This window comes from Vanellus vanellus (genome assembly GCF_965231255.1).
Source record: "Vanellus vanellus genome assembly, chromosome: 1".
Classification (NCBI taxonomy): domain Eukaryota; kingdom Metazoa; phylum Chordata; class Aves; order Charadriiformes; family Charadriidae; genus Vanellus; species Vanellus vanellus.
In genome coordinates this window covers 216,220,545-216,235,432 of record NC_138905.1, presented here as the reverse complement: position 1 = coordinate 216,235,432, position 14,888 = coordinate 216,220,545, and positions in this window count along the sequence as shown.

The following is a 14,888-nucleotide window of genomic DNA, read 5'->3' as shown; positions in this document are numbered from 1 at the left end:
TTAGTTTATGTACAGGACCTTAGCTATACCAAATTATGACGGAAGCAAAAAAACGTCTTCAAACCTTCAACTCTGTATCTGAATATTAATTGATTATTTGCAGCACACTGTTACAATTGCATGGTATTATGCTTTCTTTCTTATTCATCTTTAATAAGTGAATTATCAGTAGAAAGCATAGATACAAACTCTGCCTGGATCTGTCCCACCAAAGGCTATTTATTGAATTCGGACAAAAGGCTCAGTCACTTAAGCAGAACCCCTTTATTATCTTCAGCGGAAGAGTTTCTGTAAGGAGAAGACACTGCTACAAGAAGTGAGCGAGTGAGTGAGTGAAAAGACTTCTAGAAATAAAGGGTCAGAGAAGATCAGGTGAGGAGATAAGGCGCTAGACACAGCTACTTTTAATGAGACATAGAAATCTTAGAGGAAGATGTCTGAGGAAATGTGATGCAACAGGAGCCGCTAGTGGAGACACAATGCCGGCTCCAGTAAGGAGCTGAAAGTACTGTGGGAGCACAAGGAAACCACAGAAAGGGAAAATGAGGATTAAGAGATCTAAAGGCCAGAGCAAAGATGAGATCATTACAAGCACAGTCTCCCCTCCTCCAAAGTCTCTTCACATAAACACCTAAACCCAACAAATAAATATAGTTTTAAATTGCAAAAAGGGAGATTCAAATAAGACGTTTAGAAGTTCACCCTAATAGGAAATATTGTGCATGAGAATAAACTGCCTCTGAGCTAGTGGTGTCCCCACTGTTGAAAGTCTTTCAAAACAGAGGACACAGAATTTACCTAGAACAATGTAACATCATCCATCCCCTCTGAATCAGGGGAACGGACAAAATAGTTTCCCGAGCTCCCTTTCCAAGCCCCAAGCCTTGGCTAAGCATGTGGCAAACAGACTTTCCTGCATGACTGTTTTCCTAACACCGGTTTGGCTTTCTCCTGCAGATCCGTCCAGCCTCCATTGAATGCCAGAGTTGAGACAACCACCTGTGACTCTTTCTTTCATTCTCCACTCTAATGATGGGAGCACAGCACTCCTAATCTTTTCCACAGATATTCCTTGTGCTGCTCTCAGAGAGAAGTAACTTAGATCAATAATCAGACATTTGAAACCAAGAGAATTTATCTTCTAGCACTGAGGTATCAGCAGGACCTCCGGCTTCACGTGATTTTAAATTTGTGGAGGGAATGCATTTATTCACTTTTTTTACTCACTGGCCCTAATGAATGATAATGACGTGATGCATTACCAGCTGAGTTGATAGCAAGCGCTTGGCATGACTGATATCCCAAGCTATTCGAATACCATAAGAGAAAACATTTACAGTCCTCTATTTTGAAGAACAAGTTAAAGATAAAAATCCTAAAGATCTCTCTACCGTATTACCTGCCCAATAACAGAACTGTAAAATATTGCAGTTAAGAACGCCCCAAATGAACAGGCAGTCTTTTTGAAGAAATCCTTTCGCTCCTTTTCTTCCTCCCTTCATAATATTTAGAGATGATAGCCCTCCTTGCACCCGTTTCTCATTCCCACTGTAGGACTCCGATATGCCAAAGCTATTGAATGTTCACGTGGTGATACAGACTGACAAATGTCAAAAATGCCTTTATGACAGGACTACTTGGAGTCTATGCAAAATCATACAAAGTTGTTATGTGTAAGGGCTAATGTAGCCTCAGTCTCACTGAAGAATGTATAACCACTGCTGTGCCATGTTAGGGAGTATGTCTACTCCAACAGACAATGTTGGAAAAGAGGTTAAAACTCCCTTTTGCTTGCCACCGCCTCTGCATGCAGAGTAGCAGGACTGATTATAGCAAAAAAAAAAAAAAAAAAAAAACCACTAGGCTGGGAGCCAGGAGACCTGAAGTCACTGGGAAAATCTGGCATAGAAAGAAAAGGCAAATGAACTCTGCGTGGAAAAATAGGCTTGGATTGAAAAATAACAATAAGAATCCATGTGTCTCTGAGGCAGGACCTAGTGGCTATCTCTTCTTTCTGAAAATGCAGTAATGCACTGTTTGAAGTCACTTCTTGAGTGAAATTATAGGCCTATAATTAATCAGCTGCACCCTGTGAGGGCTTATTTTTTTACATTGGTTATACAGGGAACCTAGAGTAAGAAGCTCAGATAGTCAGTGAGAAGAGATAAATACTACCCCTTTACCTTGAGAACTTTACTGTAGAAAATGTATCTAAGCTTTCAGGCATGTAAAAGTTCAGGCAAGGGTTCTGAGAATTTATTTCTTAGACATGGGTAACTGAAATACACCTTAGTCCTGCACCATAAATCTCAAAACTTGTTCTAGAGATGGGACAAAATTTAGAAGAGGGAACGGGTTCTAGAGTAATTTTTTTGCTTAAACTTCTTGGAATTTTGCTTAGACTTGATGTTGACATTCAGGCATAACTTTCTGATTAATATGATACATTTTGCCCCAATTTAAAAAAAAAAAAAAAATTGGAAATTTTAGTTCCTGTGACCACCTTGTTTTATGCTACAAGTGTCTGAATGATGATTTGCTGTCTGTAAAGCGTTAAATGGCTGAGTCTGTTTTTATTTCTCTCTGTGTGTATAGCCAGACATCAGCAGGAAGACCTAGAGTAACAGTGATCTGTGATAAGTGGATAGGGGTCATTAATACGGCCATTTCCATGCTGAGTTCTTAAATAAGCAGCTCACTCATCACTCAATCTAGCAACAGCATGCTTAGGGAAGTCTTCACACCACAGGCAAAGATCTTCCAGGGAGATTTAGGTTCAATATTGTGATATAAAACCTAGAATGTCCAGTTCCAAGGGTATCCCTGGTCAGAAGTGAATCAATTCTGTGCCATCAGCAGCTAAACATATCTGAAAAAAAGAACACAAGGCACTGGAGAAATTATAATGATCGTTAGACCTGTTCCATGCAGCCAGTTTCTGGAAGTTTAATGTTATTTCTCAGCTGCCAGGATAAAAATGTCTACTGAATTTCACTGAAGTCAAGCATCCTAAAAGGAATAATTAACCCCTGATATCAGAATGCTTGCACTTGGACTTCCCTTCACGTTCTCTGCTGACTCCACCTATCTCATGACCCTTTTAATTACTGCATTTTAACAACACAGCAACAAGTGAACATTAAGGTTAAATATACAGACCAAATTCAGGAAGCTTTTAGTCGTGTGCTCAACTTGAAATATAAGGTACAATAAGAAACAGCTTTTGAGTTAAATCTGTGCTTAAATTCTTCCCTAAATTACAGTAGAAATATATGCCTATATGGTGATTAAAGATTGGGAAAATGGGGTTGCATGATAAGAATGCATAAATATTTTATTATTACTCTGCATTTCTGTAGTACTTTATTTCTTCAAAGCACCACACAGCACTGACAAAATAATACTCATGCCGAGATGACGACATCAATGACACCGCGTTAGGCAGACATTACAACTGTGACCCTCCAGGAATGCTGCATAAGTCACCGTATTTCCATCTTATGCTGTCCTAGGCAGGAGACTTTAATGGGCACTACGCGGGAGAAGAATCCAGGGACAAATCTGCCTTGTGTTGCACACAACTCCAGGAATTCAATGAGGAAAAGTTATGATGCAACATAGCTGTGCTTTAATTATGTGGCAGACTGAGCAGTTTATCAGGTGTCTGTTTTGCTAACAGCTAGAGATCCTTGGAAGAAAATCTTACCAGCTTCCTTTTAGCTGTAAAGATTATAGCAATTTATCAGATAAGTGAGCGGACACTTGCCCCTTTGTTTCTCTCATTGCCTTGTAGAGGGTCTAGCGACAATGTATTGAAGGAGATCTGAGTGTCTGCAAACACACTAGATGTGTTTTGACATGTGAGGCACAGTGTAGAGGGCCTAACATGTCCGAGGTCTTGCTCGCAGGCATGAAAACAGCATCCAAAATGGGTGAGTCTCATTTTGCTCATGAGCTCACACCCAAGCTTCAGCTAAAAATGTAAACAAATCCGGGATTATAAAGCCAGAAGAAACTAATACAGTCTTCTAATGTGCTCTCTGAAGCATACAAATCCCAGAATGTTAATAATCCTTTTTTCATATGCAAAAGCCGGCAATTCAATTAGCTCAAAGACTTTAGAAAGACATCTCTTCTTGAGTTGAAGGGAGACATTTGTGATTTACCATACCCTTTACTAGGGATCCAAAAGCTATTCAATCTTATTGACAAAAACAGTTTTGCATCTTATTTCCCATTTGAATATTTCCCCTTTCAGTTGCCAGTTTGTGTGCTGTCGTTATACAAACGTAGAAAGTGTTAGGAAAAATAGAGTGCACCCATAACATCCAGCCTCTGGATTTGCAGCTGGTTTGTTTCTTCTCAGATTTTCAAGACAATTCTCAAAGTAGAACTCATCACAGTATTCCTGTTAGGGTTAGCAAAACTCTCATGCAGACAACCAACTTGCAGCTGGAGTCATTTGTACGTATAACAATGCTTCAGTTGTCTTTGCCATGACACCAGGTGTGCAGGACTTCTTTCAAGATTGACTGTAGACCTCAATTCTGGTAAAAGAAGTTTCTTAGCCTTGCTTGTTACACTTCAGAAAATCCAAGCAAGTTTATTCACCCTTTCTTTCACTCATGATGAGGGCAGACGAAGCGGGATTTCATAATGGAAAAGACTAGTAATCAATTCTTCACCCTAATCTCAGAAGTCAGGTTGCTGGAAAAGCAGTCTCATATCAAGAAGGATGTTTCAGACGAGTTTAAATAAATCTCTCCCTTAAAAAAACGTTGTGAGCAACTTTTCCATTTTCACTGGGAGGACAGAAGGCAGAAAGAAGTCACCAAGAACAATCATAAGTAGTTCACAACAGCGCAATGCTCCTGCCACCATCAAAACAAAAATGATAGGTCATTAAACTCTCAAAGTAGATAGATCCTGTTCTGGTGACAGCTGCTCTATTGTGTAATGCACTGAGGAAGACGCCATTAAGTGTAATTAAACAAAAAGCCTAAAACATAAGGACAGAGACCTTTTTTCTTCTCAAGATGAAAACCCTCTGTGTACATAGAAAATTATCACCCGTCACAACTGTCCTATCTTTTTCCCCTCAGGAAAACAGACAGATGTCCAACTGGCAGGGAGTACGAAAAGTGTTACAGTCTCAATTTGCTTCACACTATCTCTTTCTAATCCCATTCACGGACTTTTCCGTCATTTTCTGTTTTGCATGCGTTCCCCTGTTTCCCAGACTGCTGCTTCTCTTCATCATGCTTCCGAGGAGTTTGTTTCTCCCCCTCCTCACAAATGATTCCTCCACGCCTGCCTGGATGTTTTTTCTACTTAGTCCGGAGAAAAGGAGGCTGAGGGGAGGCCTTCTCACTCTCTACAACTGCCTGAAAGGCGGCTGTAGTGAAGTGGGGGTCGGTGTCTTCTCCGAAGCAACAGGTGATAGGACAAGAGGAAATAGCCTCAAGCTCCAAGCTGCGTCAGGGGAGGTTTAGATTAGATATTAGGAAAAATTTCTTCGCCAAAAGGGTTGTAAAGCATTGGAACAGGCTGCCCAAGGGAGTGGTGGAGTCACCATCCCTGGAGGTATTTAAAAGATGGGTAGAACGTGGTGCTGAGGGACCCGGTTTAGTGGTGGATTTGACAGTGTTACGTTGATGGTTGGACTTGATGATCTTAAAGGTCTTTTCCAATCTAAACAATTCTTGATTCTATGATCATCCTTGATCTCCTATATATTCTTCCTCTTCCCCATTTTTTATATCTGGCCTCTGGATACTTATTCTTTAATATTGGATCTGGTTCCTCGGCTAACTTCACTGCTCACTGAAGCGGTGGGATTCCTTAGATCCCTAGTGCTGGCCAAATCAGCAGCCAGGCAACTTCTATCAAACAGACATTTTCCCCTGTTCTATGAACTCCCTGTCTTGCTTGAGGCTCTGGTACTACTGGTCTCTTTCTGCTACCTCTCCAGATGGCAGGGCTTTCGTGTTGATAAACAGGAGCAAGTTCAGGAGAGGGTCACCAAGATGGTCAGGGGATGGAGCACTTAGTCTGTGAGGAGAGGCTGAGAGAGCAGGATTTGTTCATCCTGGAGAGGAGTTGGCTTCCAAGTCACCTAACAGCAGCCCTCCAGTGCCTACAGGGAGGTCATCAAGGAGACAGATTCAGGCTCTTCACTGTGGTACACAGTGGGGTACCAAGAGGCTACAGGCATAATTGACGAGACACGTTCAGATTGGGATATAAAGAGAAACTTTTGCACCACAAGGACAGTTGTGCAGTGGAACAAGGGCCCCGAAAGGTTGTGGGATCTCAGACCTCAGTAGTTTTCAAGATCCAGCTGCATAAAGCCCTCAGCAACCTGGTCTGACCTCATTTCAAACAGGAGGTTGGACTAGAGACCTCCTGAGACGCCATCTAACTGTAGTTATCCCGTGATCCTACAATAACCCGCTTCAGTGACTTGCCATTTAGTCAGAATAATAATACCCAACATTTTTTAACTCTGGCAGTTCTTAAATGATGTCCAGTTTAACTATAGAATAATCATGGCAAAACGGCAGCTACATTTTACATGCAGTGGCAGTGTGGGGTGTCATTGATTCCAGTGAGTGGCTCCTGAAGCTCTCTCGGCATGAAGATGACAGTTTATCTGGACAGCTAAACTTAGAAACTTTTCCAGAGTTAAAATTAGACAAGCTAAAACTCCAGATAGTGCTGTGTTTCTGTCAATTCACAATAGAAAATCGCTTGCAGTGAGACCAATTGAAGCCACAGTGAAAAGTATCTCCAATAAACAGCTTATTTGCAAAACAACGAAAAAAAAAAAAGCCTTTTATAACATAGTTTTAAGATGGAAAAAAAGGTATTCTTAGATTTACAAACCCTCCTGTGAGGACAAGGTATTCCTTATCTCCTGCATGTCTCCCCAAGACCTGTTCACTCAAGATATTGCAGATGAACGTTGAGTTTTTTCTTCTGCCAGCAGGGAAGCCATGCCTCTGGAAGGTGTCCTAATCAACACATATGATGTAGGCTAAGATTGAGGGGTAACATGCTTGATGGAAAATTTTAACTGGTTTGCAGCATAAAACATTACATGAAATTTTTCTAGTCACCAGAGCAGGGACCAAAATCGGATGTATTTCCACCTCATAATGAGTTCAGTTGCTAGTTTACAGATTCAGAGCTGTATTGACACCTTGCACAAAGGAGAGGATGTCACTTGGCACCTTCTCACGCTCCTGGCCTGCTGCATTGGAAAACTAGAAAAAAAAAAAAAATAAAAAGACTCTGCTGAGTCTGGGCTAGTTCCCAGATAGCCAAGTCAGGAGGAAAGGCTTTCTCCAAACCTCTCAACCTGTTGCTGCCTTGTCTCCACCTCCTTCTGCTCTGCTCTTGCTACAAACACAGCTTCTCTGGCTCAGTGACCAGATGAAGAAAATAGAACATTCTTCCAAAATGCAAACCCACCCAAATAATTTGATGAAATCTGGAATTATGATCATATAGAAAAAGGTTAGCTTTCCTCAGAAATGGATTTTTGGGGGGCTTCCTTTTGGTAAGGACTGACTCATATTTTTTCCATGGACCAAGCCAAACAGATAAACTCTTCGCATGGCCCTAACCTGAACATTTTAGTTGAAATTGTTTCCAAACATTTTAAGTTTGAACTTTTCTGCAATGAAAATCTGTTTTGAATTTTAAAACAAGGTCAGAATTTAAAAAAAAAAAAAACACCACCACAACAATGAAAACGAGATAGGTGAGAACAGAGCCCTTCTGTGGGAACCGACATTTTTTCAATAATCGTATTTTGATAAACCCAGAATATGCAGATTGCCCAAATCTTTCGTAAATTTTCGTGTGTTCTCTGTAGAAACACCCAAATAATTTAGGTTGGAAAAACCTCCAGAGGTCATCTAGTCCAATCCCTACACAAAACAGGGCCAGCTAGGGTAGGTTGCTCAGGGCCTTGTTCAATTGACCTTTGAGTATCTCCAAGGACAGACACTGTAAAACCTCTCGTAGGCTCTGTTCCACTATTTGACCATGCTTTTGGTGAAAAAAAAAAATCATAATCCTGATATACAATCAGAGTTTCTCATGTTTCAGCTTGTGTGCATTGCCTCTTGTAATGTCATTGCGCACCTCTGCAAAGAGTTTGCCTCTTCTCTGCACCCTCTCTGAACACAGATTTGTGCATGTTAATGCTTTTTGCTCATCTACTGAGCTGCTGCACATATGTGGTTTGTCTTTCCTCACAAGCACACAATGGACTGCTGAGTCTATTTTTTTTCTTTTCTTTTTTGTTCTTTAAAAGGGCAATGGTCTGTACTTTTTGTAATTATCTTAGTTCTAATCACTATTACATGTGGATTCAGGTTAAAACACACTTTTCACTACCTTTCTTAAATTACAAAGCAATCACTTGCGGCTTCCTAACACAGTCCACTTCAATCTCTGACCTTCCCAGAGAGCATCTCTGAACTTAGTTCTTCTCTTTATTTCAGAGCGGTCCTCATCAATTCTGACCTGCAATACTTTGAAATCAAAGGATAGGAATAAAACACTCCACTGTGTGTCAGTCATTCCATTACAAATTCTTCACAGCTTAAAAATACCTTGCCTAGAGACAGAAGCATGTCATTTACTTTGCATGCCATCTTTTTTAAACCTCTTTTTATTACGCTCTTGGATTTTCCTGATCATTGAAGTCCTAATGCTTCCCTGGTGGTCTCTGCATGTATCCAAAGAGAGCATTCTTTTCTTTTTGGACAAAGGAAATCAGACTTGTGGCAATATCAGTTTGAATAGTCAGCCTGCATAAAAGAAAAAAAATACTTAAAGCCTAACTTGCATCTTGGTGGCTACATAAATAAAAATCTCCTAGGCAAACAATTTTGTCATATGCAGGAAAAATATTGTCTTCATGTGTGTGAGGTCAGCAGATTCCCACAGTGCTACTATTTTACAAGGTAAATTTAATGAAGACCCGAAATTCTCCCCAGTTAGAATTATGGGCAGACTATATTTTACTTATCTTCAGTCTTTAAGTGTTTAGCATCCAGTCTATGCCGTTTCTATCTATAGTCAATGACTATCATCCAAAGTAGATACTTCTCCTAGGATGGAATGAATCACCTTCAACACATTTGCAGTGACTATTCATCCAAATGGACTAATTTAGCCCAGATACTGTTGTTGGCAAAAGTTATGGGAGATTCCACCTTTTCCCCATGTTATCCCTGTTTAACCGGGGCGTGCCTGGCTTTTCCTATTGTTTTGATCCAGTTTTGAGCCCATGGGTGCTATCAGAATTTAAAAATAACATCAAGCCATGACAGTCCAATTACAGAAACCATTGGAAAAATATCTGGAATTTTGAGGTACAACCTGCTCTCCCTTCTCCCTTTGGGATGCCAAAGTCTGTTGATGGGCAGCTTTAGAGAGTCCTGCATGCCCTCTCTCACTCCCCCAACCAGCTTATGCAAGGCAACAAAGTCCCTGTTTCAAAGCAGATGTGATCTGCTTTCACAATGCAGAAATCATTCAGGCATTTTCCATACACAGCTACAAAACTTGCGGCAGTACGTCGACAGATTGTTAGATTGACAATAAGCACTCAGTTGAACCCGAGGCCCCCAGCCTGCAGTGCTGGTGGCCGCTCCCTGATATCAAACAGCTTCTCTTGCCAGGATGCGTTAACTGGAAAGCAATTCAACAGACTAGTTTTTGGAAAGCATGGATAGAAATAGAGATAATAGTTACTTCCAAGGCAAGATGATCATGCAAGCGATCTCTATCAACTTGTGTATGTTTACGTCTAAAAAAAAATAAGAACAGCCCTTCAAGTAAGGACTAAAAAGCTGAATGTGCCTGGCTCTTCCTCTTCCAGAAACCATTGGAGGCTGGTCTACAACTGGATCTAAACTACTAGTGAAGCAAAGTGGATGCAAAGACTTGAGAAGAGTTTTGGCCTAACACCAGATGTTCCATGAAGTAGGCACTCCTGGCATAGGAGTGCCGGGAGATCCCCACAACAGCAGATAGACTGGGTCAGAAAATCTGTTCTGTGCTCTTCTCCCAGGGTCCATTCTCAACTGAGCGGCTTATTGTCACTCCCAAGGTACTTCAGCAGGGAGCCTGGCTCTCTTGTCAGATTTTTTTCCTCCTGCCTCAGCCGCTGAGTCAGTGCAGGCAACAGGTCACCCCCACCACAGGAAGGGCGATGAAGGTCTCCAGAGACTTTCTTTGCTCCTCTTTCTTGAGTCAGCAAGGGGGGAAACAGGCATAAAACCAAGCTGGCCATGCAAGGGGTGAAGGCCACAGCCACTTGATATTGGAGTAGTCACCTACTCAAAGTCTCTGGAGAAGAAGAGTTTATCACTGCCTCTGAAAGTATCCATTTTACTGAGAGGTTTTGAGCCAACCCTACGTGTAGATACACATCTGAAGTTTTAAACTTCACCTGCACCACAGAAGAGCTGAAAATCAGGCACGTATGATGAAAGTTTTAATTGAGAAAATATTGTTCCCCAAAGAGATTAAATATTTAGAATAAGGAAAAATGACCGATCCCACGAATTTCTCAGAGAAAACCACCTGAAGAGTAATACAAAAATTCAACACCTTCATCAGCAGGACTGGTAATATTGAAAGAGATTGACCCAAAGCTTAACAATGAGCAACAGCGCAGCATATTGCTATGGCAAATATTGGTTAAAAGCTTCATGGAGAGGTGGCACTTTTTCTGTTATTGTGGGCAAACTAAAAAACTGAAGTTCCTCTGGTATTAATGCTCTGAATGAGAGCTCTCAGGGTTTCGGTTCTCTACTTGGGCTCACTTGACACTTCCTGTGAGACTTTGAGCAACTCACCTGAGCTATCTGTATCTATGGGAGCTGTTTTTAAAATGTAGGTGATATACCCTTTTCTCATACAGGACTGCAGGGACTAAGCCCACATATGCTGTCCTGGGGATGCTATGCAGAACTGGCTGGGTAAAATTATTACAAACTGCTCACCTGAAAACTCGAGCAGATAACAGTATAATATTTGCAAATAATCAGGTTTCTTTTCCAAAGCGGAGGTAGATTTAAGTTAATTTTTGTTTCTTATACTGCTATATTTATACAGCTTGTGCCTTTTTTCTCTTTATTTCCCTGTAGGGTACGCATATAAAACATTTACATTAAACTGAAAAAATTTGTGGTTGCTTTATTAACATCAAATTCACTTCCACAGAATCCACTTAATTAAAACTCTGCCCAGAAGACTGCTTCACAATTCATGGATATCTCAAACATCCTTTAAGGAGGGTAAAAATTAGGGAAACAGCAATATTTTTAAGCGTATTGCAAATATGTAGGCATTGGTAGTAATTCAAGCTTTCTTGCTAATAATATAGTTCCAAAACTACTGCCTCCGTGGGAGCCATTACTATTCAAACAACATTGTGCAGTGTTATTCGTTTTGAATAACATTCATTTTGAATTGCGATTGTACCAGGAATTATTTCAAATTCAATTCTCTTCATGCTGCAACCTGGCACTTCAGTTAGGTATGTACATAAAAGCGTCTGTACGTACATACGAGAAATGGGAAGATTTTCAAAGGAATAGTGTATTAGCCGTGCCAGCTGCAATAGGAAGAGAGTCAGCTCTCAGATCTACATAGGCTGGAGCCAGAGAGCATGGAGTGCTCTCAAAAAAATCATTAAATGACCTTTCTGTGTCTGCATTGACCAAGTCATCCCGAAATTTTAGCAAGAGAACTGTTCCAAAATAAGCCCTTAAGTTAGTGACAAAAACATCTCCCACATTTCATAATGAAGGAAAGGAAGGACTGAACACTGCAAGTCTGCATCCCTTTGAATGCAAACATTTCAAGGAAATCATATACAAACGTACAAAAATTTATTTTTTTTTTGTCTTCGCTAGTTTTTTGCAAACATGAAAAGCATGGATTCCCACTGAAGATGCTGTGAGCTGATGCCCCAATCCTCCTGCAGTCAGTACGAATTCTCCCGGCAGCTGGATGAAAACCCAGGTCACTGCGAGCGCACACAGACGACTGTAGCGCGGCAGTTCTAGTTGGTCTTCAAGGTACTAAAGCATTACAGTGGAAGGAGGAGAGGAAGAGGTGAGCCAAGGGTGAAGAAAAATAGTTCAAATTAAGATTAATTCTGTGTTAACTGAGAGATCTGTCTTGATGCCAGACATGAGAAAATCTACCTTCCCAGGCTGGCTATAAAGTGTCAGAAAGTACCCAAGCAGTGGTTTGGATTGCAAAAAGCTTTAATTTTTATTTTTTTTTTTTTTTTTAAGCAAAACACTCTTGGTTCTCTGTGAGTTTGCTCTCCGGTAACAAGCTTGCTTGAATAATCTTCAAAAAATAAAATACTCAATAAAATGGACTTTCACTTTGGTTCAACAGCACATGTTCCTGGTTAGAGTGAAGAAAGCAAACAGATTTGGATAAGTATTGCCTCATGCACAGTGACAGTCATGCTGCATCATCAGTAACAGTTAGTATCAGGCAATGCTTCTCCAAGTATTAAAAACACAAAACCAGGGCTGTGGTGTTATTTTTCATCACATAACAAGTGTCTTAGGAAGGACTGCTTCTATATTGGTACAAATTCCCATTGGAGAAAATCACTTCATGTATTTTCCCCGAATAAAATGTCTGACCTTTCACTTAGTGAATTTTATGACTGTAGGAATAAAACAAAACACAGCCTTAACCGGAGTCGGGATGAACATTGCCTCGTGCTAGCACTCAGTATATCCTCAGGCAATGCAGTGAGAAATCAGTACATATGAACTCGAGTGGTTTTGCATTTGTACAGTCCAGGGACTAATTTAGACTTTCTTCTTAGTGTTTTCTTTTTGGCTAACAGTCCGCAGCAAGCTGCAGGAAGTGACTGAAAGCAATCGCAGACGGTCATCTTCAGGTGCATTTTAATGGCTCACACTGAAATTCTGCTGTCAATATATTTTTACCTGAAAACTCTTACTTTAAAATAGGTTTTCTGCAGAGATGCAAAAGTAATGCTCGCTAATAAGCAGACCACCAGATGTCCTCTGCGACTATGCCTGTTCTTTATAGATATCCACAGCCCAGTTTACCATTATCCCATGTGCCAGACCCAGCTGCCTGTTGAAACAGCTCTTTTTGGGAAGCAGCAACACAGAGTGGGAGACCAGAGAGCCCAGCTGTAACCCAGAGCCCCTGAGAGACCATGGCAGCAGGCACACTTACTGCTGTGGCCCATCCCCTTATCTGAGACGCACTTTGGGCTCAAAGGGCAGAGCCTGGGACATTTGAATGGAAGACATTTAAGAGATTAGCATTAAAAAGATGGTCGAGAAGTGGCACGTATTTCTTCCTCTGTGTGACAAGGAAGTCGAGCATTTCCAAGCTGAAAACCAGTCTCCAGCAAGGAGCTTGGCATAAATGTCAGACTCAGCCTGGCTGCTTTTCTTGTGCCTATCAGAAACCATACAACTGGTCTGGGAGGGACCATTCTCCAGGAGCCTGCATCACTTCAATACATATTTCTTTATTTTCAGTGCATATTTCTTCATCTTCAATACATATTTCTTTATCTTAACACATCATAGCAATTAGCATATAGACCAAAAATATATGTCCCCATGTTCATCCACCAGGTATGTTTTCATTTGCTCTTTTTATTCTTTTTTCTTACCTTCTACTTTCCACGACATATAACCAGGGGCATGAAAAATGCCTTTTCTGGAAGGGAAACACAGTCAAATTTCCTGTGCTTAACTTGTAGGAGAGTCTAATGTATGCTTTCACTCTCAGTCATTTGTATGGATAGCTACAAAATCGTTGTACAAACTCTCCCGAGGCAGTAAGGTTGTATGGTAATGGTAGTATTAGTCAGCACTTGTTTGAAAAGGACTGTCAACACCACTTTAAATTTGACACTGCATTGTCAAAAGTGGACCAATTCTCCAAATGAAATGTTTTCAAGACCATGTTTGCTCATCATTTTACTGATTCTTCCTTCCCCTGGCTCTTAAGAAGACTACTCTATCTTGCCCTTGCACCTCAACTGTGGAAACCCTCACAAAGCTCCCTGGAAATGTGGAGGTGTCAAGGTCTACACAAAGCTAGGTGGAAAACCAATCATACTCAGTGTCAGGCTTCTGTTTTTCTCCACCAACACAGGTTTTGTCATTTGCTTCTAACAAAGCTAGGTAATGACATTAAAAATAATATTCCCTTCCAAACTTAACAAGCTGGGGATATATCTATTATTACTTTATTGTTCTACCATTCTTTTAGCTTGTCTTTTTGTGGAACCTAATTTTGGAACACACGAAACTTGACAACACACTATTTATGATATGTGAAAGTCAACATTTCTAGAAGTGATTATATTCCAAACAAAAAATGCTTAAGTAAAAAAACCCTAACTTTCCTTCAAGTAGATCTTACCTACATGCTTAGCGCTGAATCGCTGAGCCCAGTTTGTTTCAATATATTTGGCAATAAATTGTGGGTTCAGTCTCTGGATATCTAACAAACCTTCCTCTGTCTCTGATTCAGAGGGGGTTCTCCCAGCTCTCAATAATTCTCATTCAAATCTTTAGTCCCAGAAGTCCATGATTCAGCCCCCAGGAGACAAAATTCCCCTCCTCAGGTGATGAATGCTCCGTTCTAAATTTGAACTGCTCAAAAGAGCTTCATGAGATGGGATGAATTTTGTACTCCTTTGCTCAGTCAGGGTTGTGTGTCTAATCCCTGGCTAATCTGGGTCATTTATAGCTAATAATTTAGGAATATGGATCAAGCCTGGGAGATTTGTTGGTCAAGATGCAGTCACCATCAATAGAGATGCCAACAGTGGTCAA